This window comes from Lathyrus oleraceus, chromosome 7, assembly GCF_024323335.1.
Source record: "Lathyrus oleraceus cultivar Zhongwan6 chromosome 7, CAAS_Psat_ZW6_1.0, whole genome shotgun sequence".
Taxonomy (NCBI): Eukaryota; Viridiplantae; Streptophyta; class Magnoliopsida; order Fabales; family Fabaceae; genus Lathyrus; species Lathyrus oleraceus.
This window is the reverse complement of record NC_066585.1, coordinates 33,038,217-33,056,676: the sequence shown is the minus strand read 5'-3', so window position 1 is coordinate 33,056,676 and position 18,460 is coordinate 33,038,217.

Sequence of the window (18,460 nt, the reverse complement as noted above, 5' to 3'; positions counted from 1 at the left end):
GGGATATCAGAAACCGAACCCATCCATGCCTAACAATAACGCCCCTAGGAAATCCAACTTGGAAATCATGATGGAAAACTTTATAGCTTCCCAACAACAAACCAATAAAGATTTCTTAAACCAGAATGTACACACTGGAGAACAAATTAAACAATTAGCAAGTAAAGTAGATGCCCTGGCTACCCATAACAAAATGCTGGAAACACAAATATCACAAGTAGCTCAACAACAAGCGCCTACTGCTGCCCCAACTGGTACATTTCCTGGACAGCCCCAACCTAACCCGAGAAGCCACGCTCATGCAATTATATTAAGAAGTGGAACGGAAGTGGAAGGACCGTCTGATCCAAGGATGGAAAACCAAAATTCTCAAAAGTCAGCTGAGGAAGAAAATAGACCTAAGGAGAAGGAAGAGAGTAATAAGGAAACCATAGAAAAGAAGGAACCTTATGTACCTCCACCACCTTACAAACCACCGATCCCTTACCCTCAAAGGCTTATTAAGACCAAAGATGCGGGCCAATTTAAAAAATTTGTTGATCTCCTTAAACAATTAAACGTTACAATCCCGTTCACCGAAGCGATTACGCAGATGCCCTCATATGCCAAATTCTTAAAAGAAATTCTTTCTAATAAAAGGAAACTTGAAGATAGCGAAACCGTTACACTCCCTGCCGAATGTAGCGCTATAATCCAAAACATGCCTCCTAAACTCAAGGATCCGGGTAGTTTCTCTATACCCTGTCACATAGGAAAATTTGTCATCGACAAAGCCTTATGTGATTTAGGAGCCGGAATTAGTGTTATGCCTTTATCCATATGTAAGAAACTGGAAATGGGAGAATTAAGACCAACCAAAATGTCTGTGCAACTAGCAGATCGTTCCATCAAATATCCTGTAGGAATTCTTGAAAACGTTCCCGTACGCATAGGTCAATTCTACATTCCAACTGATTTTACAATTATGGACATTAGAGAAGATGATATTACAACCATTATACTGGGAAGACCGTTCTTAGCAACTGCCTGTGCAATCATAGACGTAAAACGAGGACGACTCACCTTCGAAGTAGGTGAAGAGAAAATTGAGCTCATTCTTTCCCAATTCTTGAAAGCACCTGCAATAGAAGATACATGTTACTTCATGGATATCGTCGATGAATGCATAAAAGAAGCAGAGTTAGGAGAAGACAAATCATCCGACTATCTTGTAGAAGATAAATTTAACCAATGTTTAGCAATAACACCGGACCCTACGCAGTGTCTTAACAAACCAACCCTTGACCTGAAAACACTTCCCAAAAATCTGAGATATGAATTCCTAGACTTAGAACTTGAACGACCTGTGATAGTTAATGCAGACCTAGGAAGACTCGAAACGGAAAAACTCCTACACATTTTAAGAAAGTATCCAACCGCACTAGGTTACAACATCACCGATCTTAAAGGAATAAGTCCTTCTATTTGTATGCACCGCATCATGCTAGAAGAAGACTGTAAAACCTCTAGGGAACACCAGAGGAGACTAAATCCGATCCTGAGTGAGGTAGTGAAGAAGGAAATAACCAAGTTATTAGAAGCAGGTATTATATATCCTATATCTGATAGCAAATGGGTTAGTCCTGTACACGTAGTACCAAAGAAAGGAGGCATAACCGTTATTGAAAACGAAAAAGGGGAAACTATAACTAAACGAATCGAATCGGGATGGAGAATGTGCATTGACTATAGGAAACTAAACAAAGCAACCCGAAAAGATCATTTCCCTTTACCGTTCATTGACCAGATGTTAGAACGATTAGCAAAACATTCACATTTCTGTTATCTAGACGGTTATTCAGGCTTCTTTCAAATACCCATTCACCCTGATGACCAAGAAAAGACAACATTCACGTGCCCTTTTGGTACCTTCGCTTATAGACGAATGCCGTTTGGCCTGTGTAATGCTCCTGCAACTTTTCAAAGATGCATGATGGCAATTTTCGCCGACTTTCTCGAAAACATCATGGATGTATTTATGGATGACTTTTCCGTATGCGGACAAAGTTTTGAAGAATGCCTTGAAAACCTAGAAAGAGTTCTTGAGCGATGTGTAAAAGTAAACTTAGTACTTAACTGGGAGAAGTGCCACTTTATGGTACAAGAAAGAATTGTTTTAGGACACATCATATCAAATAGAGGAATTGAAGTAGACAAAGCCAAAATAGAGGTAATCGAAAACCTTCAACCCCCAAGAACCGTGAGAGAAGTATGAAGCTTCTTAGGACACGCCGATTTTTACCGACGATTCATCAAAGACTTCTCTAAAATAACTAAACCTTTAACCGGACATTTGATGAAAGATGTTGAATTCATATTCGACGATAACTGTTTAGAAGCATTTCAAACGCTTAAGCAAGCATTGATCTCCGCACCCATAATGCAGACACCCGACTGGAATGAACCATTCGAAATAATGTGTGATGCCAGCGATTATGCTGTAGGTGCTGTTTTAGGACAACGAAAGGATAAAAAGCTTCACGTTATATATTACGCAAGTAGAACCCTAGATGAAGCGCAGATGAATTACGCCACTACCGAGAAAGAACTCCTAGCAGTTGTATTTGCGCTAGATAAATTTCGTTCTTACTTGGTCGGAGCCAAAATAATAGTTTACACTGATCACGCTGCTATCAAGTACCTCTTAACAAAAAAGGATGCTAAACCTAGACTCCTAAGATGGATCTTGTTGCTACAAGAGTTCGATTTAGAAATCAAAGACAAGAAAGGAACTGAAAACGTAGTAGCAGACCACCTCTCTAGACTTGAGAACCTTGAACCGGAAAGAACATCAATTAATGATGATTTCTCGTACGATAAACTTATAGCTACTTTGGAAGAGAATAACTCTGACAAACAAGTAGAAACCACCTTAGCTATATCTGTCACACCATGGTACGCTGATCTCGTCAATTATTTAGCTGCCGGAATAGTTCCACCCACTTTATCTTACCAGCAGAAGAAACGATTCTTCTACGACATAAAACACTATTACTGGGATGATCCCTTACTTTTCAAAAGGGGCCCCGATGGTATTTTCCGTCGATGTATACTCGAAGAAGAGGTAGAAAATATAATCCAACATTGCCACTCAGCTCCTTATGGTGGACACACAAGTACATCCAAGACCTGCTCTAAAATCCTACAAGCCGGCTTTTATTGGCCAACTATATGGAAGGACGTACATGCGGCTATTAAGGAATGTGACAGATGTCAACGTACAGGAAACATATCTAGACGTGACGAGATGCCACAAAAAGGTATTTTGGAAGTAGAGATTTTCGACGTGTGGGGAATAGACTTCATGGGACCTTTTCCATCCTCTTTCGGTAACAAATACATACTCGTGGCAGTTGACTACGTATCAAAATGGATCGAAGCTATAGCTTCTCCAACAAATGACACCCGAGTAGTAACTAGACTCTTTAAGAATGTAATATTTCCGAGATTTGGCATCCCAAGAATAGTAGTCAGTGATGGTGGATCGCACTTTATATCCAAGGTACTCGAAAAACTATTGTTTAAATATGGCGTGAGACATAGGGTAGCGACACCTTACCACCCTCAGACCAGTGGACAAGTGGAAGTATCTAACAGAGAAATCAAGCAAATACTAGAAAAAACAGTCGCCACTTCAAGGAAAGACTGGTCATTGAAATTACCAGAAGCTTTGTGGGCATACCGAACTGCTTATAAAACTCCCATAGGGACGACCCCATTTAAGCTCATTTATGGAAAATCCTGTCACCTCCCGGTAGAATTAGAACATAAAGCCTATTGGGCTATTAGAAATCTGAATTTAAACTATAAGGCCGCCGGCGAAAAGAGAATCCTTGACATAAACGAATTAGAGGAACTCAGAAGAGACGCCTATGAAAATGCCAGAATCTACAAAGAAAGAACAAAACAATGGCATGACAAGCGTATATCAAGGAAAATCTTCAAGAAAGGCGACGCAGTCCTTTTATTTAACTTTAGACTAAAGTTATTCCCGGGAAAACTACGATCCAGATGGTCAGGTCCTTTTCATATCACTAACATCTTTCCCAGTGGAGCGATAGAAATTAAAGGCAAATCCACAGAACCGTTCACCGTAAACGGGCAACGTCTAAAACACTATCACTATGCGGAAACCAACGAAGATTCGCAAATCCTACACTTAGACGAAATGCCTCCAGGATTAATAGATTATATTTAACAGTTTCTTTGTCGAGCTTGCGACATTTAAACAAAGCGCTTAGTGGGAGACAACCCACAATTATTTTATTATTTCCTTACATTATTATTATTATTTTTCTACTTTTTCCTTAATTATTCTTTTAATTTCTGTTTAGTATTCATTCTTAATTTATTTTAATTTATTAAAAACTTTTCTCTTCTTTCGGCATTTGGCCAAATCCTAACTAAAACTCATGTTTTTCTTTTCTCTAGCTAATACTAACCAGATGGGACATATTGATCGTATGGGTATCAAATTCAGAGGGATAGCTCAGAAACAAAAGTTCGACGAACTAGCCACTAGAGAGATGCTACCTAGTTTATATGCTGATGATTGGGCTATGACTGCCCTTGGACTAAGAGAAAGTGTCCTGTATTTGCTGAATCAGATAGGATGGGAGACATCCCCTATCCTAAGACATTTCGCCACCTACCGGAGACTAACACTAGAATTCCTCAGCTCATTAATCTATCTACCCATCCATGGAAAAGGAATTAGCAGAGGTTTTATCTAGTTCAGAATGTTCAACATGGAGTACCAATTTAATATTAGAGACTTTACCAACCTATTGGGTTTTCCTACCTCCTTTGACACATTCACAGTAAGCCAGGAAGAACTTTTTGAGTATAGAGAACTTGAACACTTTTGGGGTAGTTTGACTGGGAATGATGAGCCCGAGGACCATGAGTTTCTCTCTGGAAACATTCATAACCCAGCTTTCCGTTACTTCCATGGGATCCTGACCCACACCTTATTTGGAGAGAAGCCAAATAGCACTTCAGTTTCACGTGATGAACTTTTCATCATATTCTGTGCTTCTCAGAACCGTCCAGTAAACGGTGCCACCTTTATGCTAGCAAATTTAGACCACCTTATCCAAGATGAGCGAGCACCTATTAGAATAGGCGGTCTGATAACCATGATTGGTAACGTTATCGGGTTACGTCAGTCGATTCTCGACCTAAGCCCTTTTTGTGGCATTACTACTATGAGTATACCCTTCCTCTTCAACACCTTGTTTATAGCAAACCTAGGATCTGATGAGTTTGAGCTTATTATTAATAACCAGGTTCTTTGCCTATTTACCTTACCCGATCCTAGGACTAGTGTTCATAACTGCAACAACTGGCTCTACAATCTGAACGAAACCCCCACTCCTGCTAGATCCACTGAATCCATCCAGGACTATGAGATTTGTGATGACCAGATCCCTTATGCCGAATCCGACCCTCGGACACCATCCGGCTATTATGATATTGACCCTCCTCCTCAGCCTGTTCAGACCGAAGAATCAGCAATACCCGACCTCCGACATCATATGCCCGGAACTGATTATAACACCGCCATTGAAGCTTTGATGTCAGAACAAGATGCCCTCAGAGAAGAGTTTACTGAAATGAGACACGAAGTTCTAGGATACATGAGCAGTATGACAAATCAGTTTCACGAGTTGCTACACCGTGTTAACTCTTTTGCTCCCCCGGCCAGAGATCGTGCAGATGGATAGAAATTATTTTCTTAGTTATTTAGTTTTAAGTTAGATTATTCATTAATGTTATTTGAATTCATGTTCGCATTTGTTTCCCTTTCGCATCTTTTGTTTTTCTTTCCAATATTACATTATGATCATTTTATTGAAGCTATTTATTTAATTTTATTATGCAATAGCTATTATATTCTCTACTGTTGCTACCTATAACTTATTGAATTATTCATGCACTATTATGCAAAGTAGAATAGCATGCAAGATAAATTAAAAGCAAAATAAAATAATCTAAAAGCAAAACAAAATAATAAAAATAACTACATTACCAAAGTAATTCTGTAGAACGCTACTGAAGCCTTGCCAAATAGAAAGTGTGACGAGCGTCACACAATCTATGACGGACGGCACGCCAAGTGCCTGTTACGATCGTCACACCCCTGTGACGAGCGTAACACCTTTCTGACTAGGTGAACGTTACATAGCCGTTGGAGAAGAACGTTACACCCTTCAATTTTTTATCTTCCCCATTTATTCACATTTACCCACATCTATTTACTTTTCAACCACTCTTTTTTTCCAACTTCCAAATTCTTTTCCTATAAATACCCATCAAAACCTCCCTTCATTCACCACAAACCATTCTCTCCTATCAAATACATTTCTTTTCTTTCCAAATTACTCCTTCAAATTCATTCATCACTATGGCGGGAAATTAGAATTTTGGAAATATCATCTTCCGATCCATTGATGAAAATTATCAAAGGGAGCAATTCGAGCGTTTCCAACAGCGAGGCGTCGTCTCCACCAGGTACCCTGATTTTACTTGTTTACACCAATTAGGATTACTCCAAGGTATCGAATGGATGCTCCGTCAAGCCGACTTAACCTTTCTATGCACCCATAACCAACCCACATACCCCTCCCTAACCTTAGAATTCTTAAGTTCATACGCATACACCACTTCCGCCGGTGTAGACGAATTTTTAACTGGCACCGCAACCTTCCGAATGTTCAACACCGAGTACTCCTTAACCCAAAACCAATTGAGTACCATGCTACAATTTCCCACAGAAGGTCAGGTTTACCCCAGAATCCCTCCCGAAATAAACTGGAGCACAGTTGCCGTTTCAACCCTTTTTAAGAAAATATCCGGTCTAGATGCCTACAACTGGGAAGAACTCCTTCTTTCCCACATACATAACCCAACCATCCGATATTTTCTCCGGCGGAAGGCATAATTAGTTGTAGTTTCTTTTTCCTTTCCCTATTGTATTTCCTTCCCTTCAAACATTGAGGACTATGTTTAATTTAAGTATGGGGGGGAAAACCATGTTCTTTCTATTTCCATTTTTTTTTCAAGTATGTACCTTTCCTTTCATTGTTATTTCTTTAATTAAAAAAAAAATCTATTATTTTAAGTTAAGTCCCGAGTGTGAACAAATTTCTATTATCTATTCCCTCAAATTTTCATGAGCCACAACAAAAATTCAACACCCAATAAGTATAAAGGTTGCTCATTTTATCGAACTTGAGACGAATTAAGACAAAGACTACTGCCGCCAAACACTCTAAACGAACCTCAACACGTCAGATCAGGATAAGTGCCTATTATACCAATCCCTTGAACTTTTAGTTTTATAGTAACCCCGAGTAGTTTATACGAGAAGTCAGCACCATCTTAATAGCAAACTACGTGGAGGGCCGATGAATATAAGTGAATGATTCCCAAAAGTAACATAAAAAATATATATATCAGAAAATGCACTAATTAAGTTGGGTGATCCTTACCAGATCATTTAATCTAAAGGTTGCAATCATACAAAAGCATAAGATGAAAGATCCATTATGAGTTGGTTCAGCAGGTTTCTGGTACTGAACTTGGTAGGGCGGACTACGGTCCGATCCCCCGCAATTTGCAATGGACTGAATAACGAAGTTATCCGACTTATGTACCAGAACTTCAAGCTAAAAAGGGAATCAGAATCGCTAACCGGTTACTCCATTATGTGCGCGAAAAGATAAAGGGCTTAATGTGATTTCGCTAGAATGAAAATGGGTGAAATAAGAGTGAAGGAACTAGGATAGCTATCATAGTGTACTTGAACTGATTTGCATAAGGTGGGGTTATCTAGGTTGTGACGGTGGTTGTTAACGTCAAGATTTAACTCAAGTTACCTCTAAACAAAGTTTACATGCAGCCTAATACGAATTGACGTGTGTTTTGAAATTTCATCTGGCTAAAAATCTTAACAAGTTCTATACTGTATTTTGCTTGAGGACAAGCAAAGATCTAAGTATGGGGGAGTTTGATAACATGAAATTATATCATATTTTAGGACTTAATTCAATTAAATTATATTATTATTTATTTCAGTTCACTTCATTTTATTAGATATTACGCGGTATTTTCTTCCTATTTGTCTCAGGTGGTTTATTTGAAGCACAAGTAAAAATGGAAGAAAAGGGGGTGCAAAAAGGAGAGAAAATGAACCAAATATCAAAGCCCAGCCCAAAGCACAAAACACAGGTGTTGTGCCTGTGACGGACGTCACAGAGGCCGTGACGAGCGTCACGCCTTGCACACTCCTGTGACGGACGTCACACATGGTGTGACGAACGTCACACCATTCCCCTACATTTTTGGCGCAATGAACGCTTCAGAAACGTTGAGGGAGAGTTGAGCCCTATATCCACGCCCAACTTTTATGCACGTTGAAGACCTTTGAAGTGGAGGCAGTTACTCAAGGCACCAATATAAATAGCCACTTTCCAAACCTAAAAGGGTTCCACGCTTTTTCCATTTTTTTTCCTTGCCGTTTTCGCTTTTGCATATTTTCTCTTCCAGCAGCTTAGGCATTGTTTCTTTATTATTTTTACGAGTTTTACACAATTTCCCTTGCAATTTCTATTTCCCTTTTTTAGCATTTAGTAAATTCTTTTCGCACAATAGTTTCTACACCGGAAACTATTGTGTAGCTTTTTACCGGATCTAACCTTACGTTAGAATCTAGTTTTTATTTCCTTCGTTTTAATTTGTTGTTTAATTGAAGAATCCAAGAACAAATCCTACCGGCTTGTGGTGGAGTGTTCAAGACTATTGTTTAACTCATTCAGGTTCTTTAATTATTATTTAATGCTTTGTTTTATTATTTATTTATATTATTTGCCTGGGATGAGTCTGTTTATGCATGATAAGTATTTAAGTTTGTTTAGCATGTCTGGCTAATTCGCTTAGATATCGGTATGTAAAGTAAGCGGAATAAGGAATCAAAACTAAGTCGGTTTAATTAAATTTGAAATTAAAATCACTCTTTTTACGGTCTCAATTTACAGGGTTAATAACAAAGGTTTTTACGAAAGTAAAAGACATAAAGAAGTTAAAATCAATAGAGCGGGAGTTTGAGGTTTTAACTGGACAGTGTAAATTAGACATTAATTCTAGATCAGGGCGAGAGCAAGTTTTAGAGTTAATTAAATTCTGATCTTTTCCAAAAAGTATTTTTAAAGATTGAATGTGAGGACGAGAGTTAAGCATTCGAATTTAATTATATAACCTAAGTCAACAGAGCGAGAGTTTTAGATAAGGGTGTTTAAACGGTCAGTGTTTTCTTAAAAAGAGTTTCTACGGATTCTATTGTTTTCAAAAAATGGTTTTTGACTTAATTATAAGTGGCAGCTACATTAACATAAAATCATGGTTTATTCAACAGAGCGAGAGTTTGAGATAAAACTTTTAATCAATAAAGTCAACTGAAAAGATTTATTTTAAAACCAGGAAACCGACAAAGAATTGATTCCCTAATTACGACGAACTACATACCGATATCCGCTTTATTAATATTTAATCTAGATCTTAGTTTAGTTTTTAGCTTTTCCCCCAAACAATCAAACATTATCCACCTTAGCTGTACGAAGTAACCTTAGATAATGGTATATCGATTCATAAGTCCCTGTGGGATCGATATCTTTTAAAACTACACGATAGAACTGTGCACTTGCAATTTGTACCCCAAATTCGACTCACGAAGTCGAGCGATCAACTAGAGGGACAAAAATACCAGGAAGTGAAAGATAAGGGAGAAGATAAAGATAAAGTTTATGTTCCACCCGCTCCTTATAAACCACCAATTCCATACCCACAAAGACTTAAATAGACGAAAATTGATAACCAATATAAAAAGTTTATAAAGGTGACCAAGAAACTCCACGTAGAAATCTCATTCACCGAAGCCATCACCCAGATACCATCTTATGCTAAATTCCTTAAAGACATCTTGACCAACAAACGTAGGCTTGATGATCCCAAACCTTTAGAGTGCAACTCCATTGCTGAGAATAAACTTGCTAAGAAGGAGAAAGATCCTGGAAGCTTTTCCATACCTTGTATTTTAGGGAATCATGTTATAGACAAAGCATTCCTAGACTTGGGAGCAAGCGTAAGCTTAATGCCTTTAGGAGTTTGTAGAAGGTTAAACCTAGGAGAATTGCAACCGACTAAGATGTCTCTTCAATTAGCTGATAGATTTGTAAAATATCCAATAAGCATATTAGAAGACATTCCAGTTAGAATCGGCCAACTTTATATCCCAACATATTTCGTGGTAATGAATATTAAAGAAGACGACGAAATCCCAATCCTCTTTAGTAGACCTTTCTTATCAACAACGGAATCCACAATAGATGTTAAAAGAGGAAAATTAACTTTTGAAGTAAGTGATGAAAAGATATAATTTATACTTTCCAAATTCCTAATGGCACCAGTCATAGAAGACTCATGTTATGCCATCAATATTATTGATGAATGCATAAGGGAGCTAGATCAAGAAGGACCTCCCGAGACAATGAAATTTCCCTCGACTCCCATAAGAGAAGACGACGGATTTGGAATAGAGCCTTACATGGATGACAACCTTTATGAATGCTTAGAACTTACCCCGAACCATATGCCATGTCCTAAGAAACCATCTATAGAACTTAAGGAACTACCCAAGAATCTAAGATATGAGTTTTTAGATGAAGAACTAAATCGCCCCACTATAGTGAGCGCCACCTTGAATGAAGATTGAACGAATCAACTTTTAGATATCTTGCGAAAGTATCCCTCAGCTTTAGGATATAACATATCTGATCTCAAAGGGATAAGACCATCCATGTGCATGCACCGGATCTTGCTGGAGGAAGATTCTAAACCTTCCAGAGAACATCAACGAAGGACAAACCTTATAATGAGCGATGTGGTTAAGAAATAAGTACTAAAACTACTAGAGGCTGGTATAATTTATCAAATTTCAAATAGTAAGTGGGTGAGCCATGTACATGTGGTACCTAAAAAAGGAGGTGTCAGTTGTGGAAAATGAGAAAGGCGAGCATGTAGCTAAGCGTGTGGAAAATGGTTGGCGTATGTGCATCGATTACAGAAAACTAAATAAGGTAACTAGGAAAGACCAGTTCCCTCTCTCATTCATAGATCAAATGCTTGAACATATAGCTAGACACTCTTACTTTTGCTATTTAGATGGATACTCGGGATTTTTCCAAATTCCTATTCACCCCGAAGACCAAGAGCAAACAACCTTTACATGCCCTTACGGAACATTTGCCTATAGACGAATGCCATTCGGACTTTGCAATGCCCCAACTACCTTCCAACACTGTATGATGTCAATCTTCGTAGATTTCCTCGATGAGATTATGGAAGTTTTTATGGACGAATTCTCGGCATGTGGATTCGGTTTTGAAAATTGTCTACCTAACCTTGAGAAAATTCTAGAAAGCTGCGTGGAAGCAAATCTTGTGCTAAACTGGGAAAATGTCACTTTATGGTTACCGAAGGAATAATATTAGGACACATAGTCTCTGAAAAAGGCATTGAGGTTGATAAAGCCAAAATAGAGGTGTCATACCCCAAAATTTGCCTGTTAATTTTTATACTTTCAACAGAGGTCTATTCATTTTTCAAAGGAACAAAGATCCAGCGCACAGGCTACCAAATCCAAAAGATGACCTGAACTGTCATGCTCGCTAGGCGAAGCCCACGCTTTCTCCTTCGCTCCAGCGAACCTTGTTGATTTTGCTACTGGAATGCTCGCTACCTGCTCGCTAGCTGCTCGCCTAGCGAGTAAGTACTAGCTATGCTTTTATCCAAGTCTGGGAGCATTCGCTGGAACACTCGCTGAGTGTTCGCCTAGCGAACCCTTCGCTAGCTCACTCGCCTAGCGAAGCTTGCGGATATACAAAAAATTCTGGGCCTGAATTGCCTTCAGTCTGAGCCCACCAAGACACAAAAAATCAGCTATAAATTCCAGAACTTCATTTGAAAAAAAAGGGGGGAGACAACGGGAGATCAGAAAAACAACGGAGAAAACCCTAGAAGCTAATTCAGAGAACTCATCTGCACAAAGGTTACTTCCACCAACCCTATCAGACATAAACCCTAAGATTGCCCTACAAACCCCAACGGTGCAAATTCAATTTCATCTGATCCCTCCAATCAGGTTTGCCCTATTCCCACTACTCTATGCTCCCAATTTGAAATTTCTAAATGCATGAGGCATTATGGTTGAATTTGGAAAGGCGAATATCGTTAGGTTTTGCATGTGAGTTTATATGTGCATAAATGTGTAAAACAATACTTTGAATATTAGATCACGTAATTTCTGTAATGGATGCCATACGGTCATGTCCCGCGAATGTGGGGATACCCTTAGCAAAGACCCTTTCGGTTAAATCATCATCACCCCTAAACAGATAAGTCATAGTCCCTTCGATCAAAAGGTCAATGTCCCTACGAGATAAACCTTGTCCCTCGAACGCTGCCTTCGAATATATGACTTTGTCCCTCGATGACCCTTCGTTGTAGCCTACGATTAAATGATGATCGTCCCTTCGAATGCTAAGGTATCCTTACAAATGTTGCCTTCAATGACCAATCGACGACCCCACGATGTCCCTTTACATCCAAAGGATAAGACTACTTACTTCTCAATAGTGAGGACAGTTTTACCCTCCTAAGGATAGGAAATACCTATAAAGACCTTGGTTAGGTATAACTCTTAGATGCTTGCTCACAGCTTAAAATACTTTTCACACCGCACACTTTTCAAAACATCTTTTAGAAAATCACCACTTGGTATACATTCGCACCAGAATCATCGCCGAGTTATATTTTTCTAAACATCTTTCAAAATCAAACGAGATAAACACTTTGTATACATTCGTACAAGAATCATTACAAAGTTAAACTCTCCTCTCAAAATATTTTCTAAACACACCACATTTCTCAAACACTTTCTCAAACAAGGAAAACATAAGTGAGTTAAGCAATTAAGAGCCCATGGATAACCATGGATACAAAGGGTGCTAACACCTTCCCTTTGTATAATGTACCTCCCGAATTCAAAATCTAATCAAGGTCTTTCCTGTTCTTTTCCGCCTTTCCTTATTGGATAAAAGAAAAGTCGGTGGCGACTCTTGCTATCCGCAACATTGCTTTTCAAAGCAAAAACACAAAGTCAGTTCCCCGTATCACAGAACTGGCGACTCTGTTGGGGAATCTTAAAAAGAGAGGTTACCTTAAAGATAAGATCACTTATGTTTTCGAATTGTTTCTTTGTCTGATTTACTTTTAAGGGATTGTTTGGGTATTCTATGCTTGAGTGAAAGATCCTACACCCAGATCTAGTGTACCTTAGGTAAGTAGCAAGAGATCATCGTGACTGTCCGGCGTATACTGGAATGGTTAAAATGACGGCTACGGTTAATGTGACACTTTGGATGTCCTGATGTTCCTCATGTTTACTTGAGGAAAAATTTGGCATCTGTGTGGTGTCAGCAAAGCATTAACCAGACCTTTAGAACCCTAATTGACTCATCCTAGCCATTAGAAAGTAGTGAGCTAACTGACTTCGGTTCCGACTAGGGTTGGTTGATACTCGATACTACATTCTTTGAGATTGGACTTTAGGGAAATTTTGGTCAACCGCTTGGTGTTGCACTGAAGTGGACTTAAGGAAAGGTCAATGATTTGAGATCCTTCTAGAACCCGGTTACTATTCTAGGACAGGTTGAACCAACCAAACTTCAGTGGGGAGGGTACTTACCTATGGAACTCATGCAAGCCTTAAAACCTAGGAATGATTGTGGTGTGACTTGTTTGTGTTTGTTACTTACTTAACATCATAACATCATGACATCATGACATCATAACATCATAACATCATAACACCATGACATCATGGCATTGTACTAACCATTTCGAGGACTTAGGGATTTAACTTTGTTTTTCTTTGTAAGGCTATGGCTTCCAGGAAGACCATCCGGATCAATTTTGTAGCGATCTCTCCTCAACTCAAGGATTTAGTGTCAGAACTTTCCGATCATGCTCGGTTCATCCAGAAACATGGTCATCTCCTCAAATTGGTTACCACCGGGTTCAAGGAAGATATGATGTGAGTTTTATTCCAGTTCTTCGATCCTAAACATCATTGTTTCACCTTCCCAGATTATCAGTTGGTACCCACATTAGAAGAATTTTCCAAGCTGCTCGGGATACCTATCCTTGATCAAACACCTTTCAGTGGTTTAGAAAAGATTCTGAGGTCTGAAGAGGTTGTCGCGGCTTTACACATGACAAAGTCCGACATTAAAACTAATTGGGTAACAAGAAGTGAAGTTAAGGGTCTACTTGCCAAATTTCTGATAAATAAGGCCCGAGAATTCCTAAAAGCTAGGAATGTCCACGCTTTCGAAGATGTTCTAGCCTTACTAATCTATGGTTTGGTGCTATTTCCTAATCCGGATCAATTCATAGACATGAATGTTGTTAAGATATTTCTTACTCATAACCCTGTGCCCACCTTGCTTGGAGACATTTTGCATTCCCTTCACACCCGTACTATGAAAAGGCAAGGGACTCTCACGTGCTGCGTACCTTTATTATCTAGGTGGTTTATTTCGCACCTCCCTCTATCAGTCTTGAAGAATGAGCAAAATTTGAAATGGTCTCGGAGGATAATGTTGCTCTCCCATTCAAACATCCATTGGTGTCCCCAACCCAAAGAAAATGTTATCATCATTGACCGTTGTGGAGAATTCTCTAACATACCACTCCTGGGGATAAGAGGAGGTATTACTTATAATCCTGCTTTAGCCCTATGTCAGTTTGGTTATGCTCGAAGAGATGGTCCACATGAAATAATTATCCAAGGCACTGTGTTTGACTATGACAACGATTCTCAAGGACTCCGTCAAAGGTTTGTACGAGCTTGGGGCATGGTGAAAAGAAGTACTTTAGGACAGAAAAACTCTATTCCTATGGAACCTTATCTCAGATGGGTACGCGCCAGAGCTCGTGAGCTTATCATGCCATATCTTGCAATCGGACCTCTGATTGTTGAACCAAAAGTTGAAGGGGGTACCCCTCAGATCATTCCTTATCCAGATATGCCTACCAATGTTGAAGAATTGAAGAAATCTTGGGTCCAGTTGAGAGAGGAAAGGTATACTTTTGAAGCTCAGTTCTGTGCTGAGAGGAAGAAAGTATTAGAGCTCACCAGCCAGCTTAAGGAGGAACGAAGTCTCAATGCGTACCTCCGCCCAAAAAGAAGTCGCCCCTGGGAGACTTGAACTTTCATTTTTTTGTTTTTTCTTGTAATGAAGATTGATTAAAGAAATTATTAATAAAAGTTCCCCTTTTTGGTGGCTTACGCAAAGTTAAATTCCAAAAGTCCTTGAAAATATTTCATACATTGCATAGCATAACATAACATTGCATAACAGGTGCTCTAAAAAGATCAATGTTCTCACGGTCTTCCTTCCAATCAGGAAAATGGCCCTCAAACAAACTGTCAAGGATCTCCAGGCTCAGAATGCTCAATTCCAGGAGATGATCTTGAACTTATCCAAGGGGCAGGAGGAACTGAAGGCTCTATTGCTCGAGAAGAAGAAAGACATGAAATCGGTGAGTTACATTAACCCGGGAAGAAGGCTTATAGGAAAGGCTCCTGGAGTCAAGATCGGAATTCTGAAGGATAAAGAAGATGAGACAGAGAATGATTCGGAAGATGAGGATGCTGACCCCTTCAACCCTGAGGACGACTATGAAAATTATGAAAATGAACAATACTCTTCGAAAGATGATAAGTATAAGTTGCTGGAAGAACCTATGCTAGCTATGGAGGGTCAGAAGGCACCCGGTCTGGATTTCGAAAGCTTAGGTTCGGTCTCTGATGTGGTCATTCCTCGCAAATTCAAGGTTCCCGCTTTCACTAAGTATGATGGTGCGTCTTGTCCTCAGATGCATCTGAGAGCTTATATGAGAAAGATCCAGCCATATACCACTGATAGGAAGCTATGGATCCATTTCTTCCAAGAGAGTCTGTCTGGCACACAGTTAGAGTGGTATTATCAGCTCGATAGCTCTAACATCCGCACCTGGACTGATTTAGCGACAGGTTTCTACAAGCATTACCAGTATAATTCTGAATTAGCGCCTACTCGGCTACAGCTGCAGAATATGACTATGGGCTCTAAAGAAAGCTTCAAAGAATATGCTCAAAAATGGAGAGACTTGGCTAGCAGAGTCAAACCACCTATGACTGATCGAGAATTAGTGGACATGTTCATGGGTACACTGACTGGCCCATTCTACAACCATCTATTGGGAAGTTCCTCATCGGGTTTCACTGAACTTATATTAACGGGTGAACGTGTTGAAAGCGGCATTCGAAGTGGAAAGATACAGGAGGCTACCTCCGTAAACACCAAAAAGTCCTATCAGGGGAGGAATGAATCAAATGCTGTGTACGGTCAAAGGGGTCACAACAAGAAAAATCGTGACCATACTGTTGGAGCAGTTACGATTGCAACACCACCATCTCAAAACTTCCAACACAGACAGGACAAGCCAAGAAGGCAGTTTACCAAGATCAATATGACTTTAGCACAAGCACTGCAGGGTATGCTAAAAGCAAATTTAATTACCCTCAGAGATCCTCCTGTAAATCCCAACACTACTTCTCCTCGTTATAATCCCAATGCCAGGTGTGCATATCACTCTGATAGCCTCGGGCATGATACAAACAATTGTTGGTTGTTGAAGAATAAGATTCAGGATATGATCGACGCTGGAGAGATTGATTTTGATCCTCCGGAGACTCCTAATGTCATCACCGCTTCTCTGCCTAATCATGACAAGACTGTTAATGCTGTAGAAGATGCTGATAGCGATTGCGACTGGGATAACTGGATTTTCCCAACGATTGGTGACAGACTCAATAATTGGAAGGCTGAAGACACTATCCCGATCTCCTTTAGTCAGGAGTAATTGTTATTGCTATTTTAGTGTGTCAAATTTTGTAATTTTTTAAAGCATTGTGTCTATGCCCGGGGCACAATAGCTAATTTTTCAAGGGTTTTGTCATTTTCATAAGCATATTCACATTCAATAAATCAATGGACCTTTTGCATTCAAATATTGCGCTCTTTATCTTTTCTGTCATCTTTCAAATAAGTTATGTTTTCTTACACACACTCACATAACCAATTGCAGATCCATGTCCACTCTGGATCCTGTTGATAATAATTCTGCTACTGTTAATTATGGCTTTGAAAATCCGATCTACCAAGCCGAGGATGGAAGTGAGGAAGATTGCGAAGTGCCTGGAGAGCTTGCCAGACTGTTACTGCAAGAAGAAAAGACTATTCAGCCGCATGAGGAATCGATTGAAATTATAAATCTGGGTACTGAAGTAGACATGAAAGAAGTCAGAGGTCTCTTGGGACGCTTGAATTACATTGCCCGATTTATCTCCCATTTGACTACTTGCAAACCCATCTTCAAATTACTAAGAAAAAATCAAGAGATAATATGGAATGATGAATGTCAAGAAGCTTTTGACAAAACCAAAAAGTGTCTCTAACAACCTCCAATTCTGATGTCACCAGTTGAAGGAAGACCTCTAATCAATTATTTGACCGTGTTAGAAAATTCAATGGGGTGTGTGCTGGGGAAACATGACGAGTCTGGTCGAAAAGAGCATGCAATACCACCTTAGCAAAAGTTTACCGACTGTGAAACAAGATACTCACTGCTTGAGAAAACTTGTTGTGCTTTGGCTTGGGCTGCTCGCCGACTAAGACAGTATATGTTGAATCATACCACTTTATTGATTTCTAATATGGAAACCTGCTCTCTCCTGAAAGAGTTATCACTGATAATGGTACTAATTTGAACAACAAGATGATTACCGAACTCTGCACGCAGTTCAAAATAAGACACCATAACTTTTCTCCGTACCGGCCAAAGATGAATGGCGTTGTAGAAGCTGCTAATAAGAATATTAAGAAGATTATACAAAAGATGATAGTAACATACAAAGACTAGCATGAGATGTTACCATTTGCTCTTCATGGTTATCGCACTTCAGTACGCACTTCGACAGGGGCAACTCCTTTCTCTTTAGTCTACGGAATGGAAGCCGTTTTACCAGTGGAAGTTCAGATTCCCTCTCTAAGAACTATGAAAGATGCAGGCTTAGATGAAGATGAATGGATTCAGACTCGACTCGATCAGATAAATTTGATTGACGAAAAGAGACTTGCGGTTGTTTGTCATGGGCAGATATATCAGAAGCGCATGACCCATGCATTCAATAAAAAAGTCAAGAGACAGGTGTATCAAATTGGAGACTTGGTGATAAAGCGTATCATTCTACCAC